The sequence below is a fragment of the Mandrillus leucophaeus genome, unplaced genomic scaffold (assembly GCF_000951045.1).
Source record: "Mandrillus leucophaeus isolate KB7577 unplaced genomic scaffold, Mleu.le_1.0 Scaffold282, whole genome shotgun sequence".
Classification (NCBI taxonomy): Eukaryota; Metazoa; Chordata; class Mammalia; order Primates; family Cercopithecidae; genus Mandrillus; species Mandrillus leucophaeus.
In genome coordinates, this window is record NW_012102943.1 from 2,583,260 (window position 1) to 2,590,281 (window position 7,022).

Sequence of the window (7,022 nt, forward strand, 5' to 3'; positions counted from 1 at the left end):
ATGGTCTCGATCTCCTGACCTCGTGATCCGCCCGTCTCGGCCTCCCAAAGTGCTGGGATTACAGGCTTGAGCCACCGCGCCCAGCCTTTTTCATCTTTTCACAAGGTTGTTCTGAGGATTGAGTGACAGAATGATATACATCTTAGGCTGGGACCCTGTGAGCACTTACTAAATGGTAGCTATAGTCATACCAGGAATATTAATAATGCTCACATTTGGACAGTGCTTTATAGTACACAAAGCACACTCATAACCATTAGCTCTTTTTTTTTTTTTTGAGACGGAGTCTTGCTCTTGTCGCCCAGGTTGGAGTGCAGTGGCGCAATCTTGACTCACAGCAACCTCCGCCTCCTGGGTTCAAGCGATTCTCCTGTCTCAGCCTCCTGAGTAGCTGGGGTTACAGGCACATGTTACCATGCCCGGCTAAGTTTTGTATTTTTAGTGGAGACGGGGTTTTACCATGTTGGCCAGGCTGGTCTTGAATTCCTGACCTCAGGTGATCCACTTCCCTCGGCCTGCCAAAGTGCTGGGATTACAGGTATGAGCCACCACACCCAGCCGCTCATTTTATCTTTACAATTAAAGACAAAACGTGTGACAAGCACAACGATAAATCCCCAATTTACAAAGACATGCTGCAGCATAACACAACTGGTTATGGTATGGGCTTGGATTCGAGGGAACTAGGGCCAGATCTCCAACAACCCTTTCCCAGTTGTAACCTGAGGCAAGCGTCACTCCTCTGGCTCTCTGTTTTCTCATCTATGGAATGCAAATAGAAACAGTACTTATGGCCGGGTGTGGTGGGTCACGCCTATAATCCTAGCACTTTGAGAGGTCAAGAAGGGTGGATCACGAGGTCGGGAGTTCCAGACCAGCCTGGCCCACATGGTAAAACCCTGTCTCTACTGAAAATACAAAAATTAGCCAGGTATGATGGTGTGTTCCTGTAGTCCCAGCTACTCTTGGGAGGCTGAGGGAGAATTGCTTGAACCTGGGAAGCGGAGGTTGCAGTAAGCCAAGATCGCACCACTGCACTCCAGCCTGCACAACAGAGCAAGATTCCATCTCAAAACAAAACAAAAAAAAATTGTTTGCGTACTTGTTATTTTTAATCCCCATCCTCATATGTCATATTACATATGTAATATATTTATTATATACATATGATAAGTGCCATGAATTAAAACGAAGCCAAATAAAGAGTTAGAAAAGGGTGGGGGATGTACCTGAGGAAGGCCTCTCACAAGGTGTAAATGTCTGCCACAGAGGCAGAGGTAACCAGCCCTGGGAACAAGCAAGGGAAGAGCAGCACCCAGTATTAGGGAAGGACACCTGCAGAGGCCCTGAGGCAGGAAAGTGCTGGCCACAAGCACAACAGCAAGAAGGCAAGTGTGGCTGGAGCAGGTGAACAAGGGCATAAAGTAGAGGAAACTAATCTCCAGGTGGATAGTGTCGAAAAATAAAATAGGTTGGGCGCTGTGGCTCACGCCTGAAATCCCAGCATTCTGGGAGGCCAAGGCGGGTGGATCACTTGAGGCCAGGAGTTTGAGACCAGCCTGGCCAACATAGCAAAACCCCGTCTCTACTAAAAAAATACAAAAGTTAGCCAGGCGTGGTGGCGGGTGCCTGTAATCCCAGCTACTCAGGAGGCTGAGGCAGGAGAACTGCTTGAACTCTGGAGGTGGAGGTTGCAGTGAGCTGAGATTGTGCCACTGCACTCCAGCCTGGGTGACAGAGCAAGACTGTCTCAAAAAATAAATAAATTAATTTTTAAAAATAAAAATAAAGTAGAGGAAATAAGCAGGCAACAGAAGCCAGATCATGTAGGGTCTCAAAGTCAGTGAAGTGCAGTAAGGGATTCAGGTTTTATTCTAATGGTGGCAGGAAGCAACTGGCGGGCTTTGAGCAGCGGTGACAGGATCTGATTTCTGCTTAAAAGGATGACGCTGGTGCTCAGTTTCAGCATCATATACACTAAAGTTGGGACAATATAGAGATTAGCATGGTGCCTCTGCAAAAATGACACGCAAATTTGCTAAGCATTCCATATTTTCAAAACAGAAACTGATGAGATTAGTGACCTAGAGAAGGTGGACGGACTTGAGAGGAAGTAGTGAGGGTGAAGAAAAATATATTAACCACAAGAAGGCAGGTGGGGAACCAGGGACCACAGGAAGCCCAGCTGACCCTACTGCCTGCCAAAGCCATGGGCTAGACCTTTGACCTAGACAAGGTCTGTGTTGGGACACATCAGTTGGTGGCCAGAGGTGCAAGTTCTCAGCAAAGATCCCCATGGGGAGATCGCCATCCCTGGACCTACCCTTTCCCAGTGTCGGTTCAGCTGACGCCTAGCAAGAACTCCCAGGAGAAGCCCCTAGAGCCCGACAGAACATGACCACGAGAAACTGCAGCCAGGAGGAAGCGGTGTGAGAGAGAGATCAGCCAACTGCAGAGACAGCCCTGCTAGGAGATAGGTTGGGTGTGGCCTTGAAAGCTAGGCCAGTTCCCACACTCTCCTCAACATGGGTGTGTCCTCAGGAATGAGACAGACATGCCAAGGAAACTGTCATACCAGTGTGGCCAGGGGCAAGGGTGTTTCAGTAACTAAAGGATGGAGGAAGGTGAACTCCCAGAGAACAGAGTGGTCCAAAGAGGCAAGAATGCCAATTACACCAAAGGAAAGGCTTATTTCCTCCCTGCTTGTCCTTCTCCAGTCACAGATTAGCAAACAATTTATTCCTAGCGTCAAAGGGGGCACTTTATCTCTAGCTGGGATTAGTTGGAAAGGAGAGAAAGGGAAGCAGCATGGTCAAGACCTAGGGCTCTAGAAGAGCTGGGTTCAAATACTAACTGCCTGGTCAAGCTGTGTGACCTTGGGAAAGTTACTTAGCCTCTCTGAGCCTCAGAGATGTCTTTGGTAAAATGGAGGTTATTAATAATAATCAACAAGTAATGATCTTATGAGAATTCAAAGAGCTTCAGGTTACGTACTTGGCATCATTGTTGGCACAGAGATGGATACTGTTTTCAAGCTCATTTTAAGGTGGCAGTAACTGGGACTCAGAAAGGAAAGAGCTTGTGGGTGGCAGGACCTTCTTAGTCAGATTCCAAAGCTTCTGCTATAACCACTAGACCTGCAGTGCTCAAATACAGTAGTCACCAGCCACACGTGGCTATTGGGCGCTTGAAACATGGTGAACCCCGAATGCGACGTGCTGTCAGTGTAAAAGATACTGGATTTCAAAGACTTCATACAAAACAAAAGTAATGAATGATGAATGTTTATACTGATTACATGTTGAAATATTATTTTGGATCTATTGAGTTAAATAAAAGATATCGTTAAAATTAATTTCAGTTGCCTCTTTAATTTTCTTAATGTAGCTACTTGAAAATTTTAAATATTTGTAGCTAACACTATATTTCTCTCTTTTTTTTTTTTGAAATGCAGTCTTGCTCTGTTGCCCAGGCTGGAGTGCAGTGGCACAATCTTGGCTCACTGCAACCTCCACCTCCTGGATTCAAGCAATTCTCCTGCCACAGCCTCCCAAGTAGCTGGGATTACAGGTGCCTACCCACATGCCCAACTAATTTTTTTATTTTTTAGTAGAGATGGGGTTTCACTGTGTTGGCCAGGCTGGTCTCGAACTCCTGACCTCAGGTGATTTATCTGCCTCAGTCTCCCAAAGTGCTGGGATTGTAGGCGTGAGCCACCATGCCCAGCCCCCAAAAAATCTTTCAAAATGCTGTTGCTAGGCCAAGAGTTTGCAACCAGGCTGACCAACATGGCGAAACCCAGTCTCTACTGAAAATACAAAAATTAGCTGGGCGTGGTGGCATACGCCTGTAATTCCAGCTACCTGGTAGGCTGAGACATGAGAATCACTTGAACCCGGAAGGCAGAGGTTGCAGTGAGCCAAGATCCCGCCACTGTACTCCAGCCTGGGCGACAGAGAGAGACTCTGTCTCAAAAAAAAAAAAAATGCTGTTGCTGCCCTACTGGGAAAAGGGCTCTCCTTGCATATCAAGGCCTAGGGGCTAGAAGGGGAATAGAGAGACAGTGGGCAGGAGCCAGGGCAGCCTGACCCGGCACATAGTTGCACTGAGGAGAAGAAAAGCCATGTGGGTTATTTGGGCCTCTTTTTGGCAACCACAAGAGACAAGGGATGAGAAGGGTATTTTCTGCAGACTCTGTAAAGGCCAGGGAACAGGACTGCCAAATTTGCAGGGGAGAGAGGAATACAGGATGCTCTGTTAAATTTGAATTTTAGATAAACAATGAATAATTTTTTAGCATAAGCATGTCTCATATTTTAACTGGAAACCCTACAGTGAAGCAGTGAGGGCAGCTCATGGACATGTCACCAGGTGTGATCAGGACACAAGTAGCCTTTTGGCTCTGTGGGCCCAGCAGGAAGGCAGACTGAGAAATGAAGACCTTTACAAGGAACCTCACCAGATCTCAAACATGTAGCTACAGAAGAGCCAGAGCTCAAAGTCCTTAGACCTTAGAATGTTTTCAGCCTGGGGCTGTATCAATTTCCATTCAAATAAGTGTTAATTATTAACAGAAATAATGATCAAATGATAAAAGAGAAAGTACCTGTGAGAACATCTATAGGTACTTTTTAAATTTTTTTATTTTTGAGACAGAGTCTCACTCTGTCACCCAGGCTGGAGTGCACTGGCAGGATCTCAGCTCCCTGCAACCTCTGCCTCCCGGGTTCAAGCAATTCTCGTGTCTCAGCCTCTCACGTAGCTGGGATTACCAGTGTGTGCCACCACACCTGGCTAATTTTTGTATTTTTAGTAGAGATGGGGTTTCACCATGTTGGCCAGGGTGGTCTCGAACTCTTGACCTCAGGTGATTCACCCGCCTTAGCTTCCCAAAGTGCTGGGATTATAGGTATGAGTTACCATGCCCGGCCTACAGATACTTTTAAAAATCTCGTTCTTTAATTTTGCATTCCCTTATCATTTATAGGGAATAGTAACTCACTCACATTGCTATTTTAGTAAAGAACTATATTTTCAAAGGAATGATAAACACACAATACACAGGCTTTAGTCTCACCTTCTACCATGCAGAAGCAATTCAGTGTAGCAGTTGAGAGCTCTGACTCTCAGGGCCAACTACCTGCATTCAAATTCTGGCTCTGCCCCTAGCTGCATGACTAAGCAGGTTATTGCCTCTCTCTGTGCCAAAGATTCCTCAACTGTAAAATGAGATAATGGTATCTACATTTCAGGGTTATTTTGAGATGAAGTGAATTAATATATGTATATAAGAACAGTGCTTAGCATTTTGTAAACACTCAGAAAGTAGGTTTTTAAGATTTGTTTGTGTATTTAGGTCAGGCACGGTGGCTCACGCCTGTAATCCCAGCACTTTGGGAGGCCAAGGCGGGCAGATCACCGGAGGTCAGGAGCTCGAGACTAGCCTGGCCAACATGGTGAAACCCCATCTCTACTAAAAACACAAAAATTAACCGGGCGTGGTGGCGGGCACCTGTAATCCCAGCTACTCAGGAGGCTGAGGCAGGAGAATTGCTTGAACCTGGGAGGCAGAGGTTGCAGTAAGCCGAGATCATGCCATTGCACTCCAACCTGGGTGACAGAGCAAGACTCCATCTCAAAAAAACAAAAAAAAACCCACAAAGCTTTTTTTGCATGTTTGTTGTTTTTAATCCCCATCCTCATCATTCATGTTCGGGAAAGGTTAGAAGATTGGTGGTATAAAAGCCAGGGGCATTTGGGTGGCCACAGCACTGGGTACCTTCATCTCCTCCTCCTTTCTGCCACTGTAGTGAATCTGGCACCCACCCATTCCCCTATATCTCCTGACTCCACTAGGAAACCCCTTACCATGGGAATCCTGGCAGCAGATGGGATGAGACAGAAGGAGACAGGTATGAGGTTTGCACCCACTCCTCCTTTCTTTCTGCTATGGTTATCCTAACCATTTCAGAATAAGAAGACTATCCTCCTTAGGAGGCTGAGGCAGGAGGATCCTTGAGGCTGGAAGGTGGAGGCTGCAAGTGAGTCATGATTGCTCCATTGCACTCTAGCCTGGGCAATAGAGTGAGATCCCATCTCAAAAAAAAAAAAAATTAAACCAAAGGAGACTATCCTCATTTCTCATCTGGGCCACAACTGATCTCGCTGCTTCCACTCTCACCACCCCCTCATAATCCATTGTCCACAACAGCCAAAGAGATCTTTGAAAAACATAAATCAGCCAGGTGTGGTGGCTCACGCCCGTAATCCCAGCACTTTGGAAGGCCAAGGCAGGCAGATCAAGAGGTCAGGAGTTCAAGGCCAGCCTGACCAACATGGTGAAACCCTATCTCTACTAACAATACAAAAAGTACCCAGGCATGGTGGCGGGCACCTGTAGTCCCAGCTACTTGGGAGGCTGAGGCAGGAGAATCACTTGAACCCAGGAGGCAGAGATTGCAGTGAGCCAAGATTGCACCACTGCACTCTAGCCTGGGTGACAGAGCAAGACTCCGTTTCAAAAAAAAAAGGAAAAGAAAAACATAAATCAAACCATGTCACTTCCCCACTCAAAACTGTCCAATGGCTCCCCATCACAGTTAGAATAAACTTCAAACTTCTTGCCATGACCTATAAAATTGTGCATGATCTGGTCCTTGTGCGCCTCTTCTATCTTATCCCCTGACAGTCTCCCCTCATTAATTTCCCTGGAGCCACATCAACCTTCCGTCTGTCCTTTAAACGTTATGGACTCATCCTTGCCTCGGGGCCTTTGCACAACTATGCTCTCTACTCTCCCTTCAGATATTCTCAAGGCTAGTTCCTTCCTGATACTCAGATCTCAGGTCATATATTCACTGCTCCAGAGGCCTTCCCTCACACCCAGAAGTTACCACAACTATTTATCGCCTTCAAATTACAAATTATTGGGCCAGGCGCGGTGGCTCAAGCCTGTAATCCCAGCACTTTGGGAGGCCGAGACGGGCGGATCACGAGGTCAGGAGATCGAGACCATCCTGGCT

General features: G+C 46.6%; 1 protein-coding gene across 1 annotated transcript in view; it reads right to left on the minus strand.

The window, feature by feature from the left end:
• ARHGEF37 (Rho guanine nucleotide exchange factor (GEF) 37) overlaps positions 1–7,022 on the minus strand; it is a 54,838-nt gene that overhangs the window by 26,113 nt on the left and 21,703 nt on the right. The gene's annotated exons all lie outside the window — the stretch shown is intronic.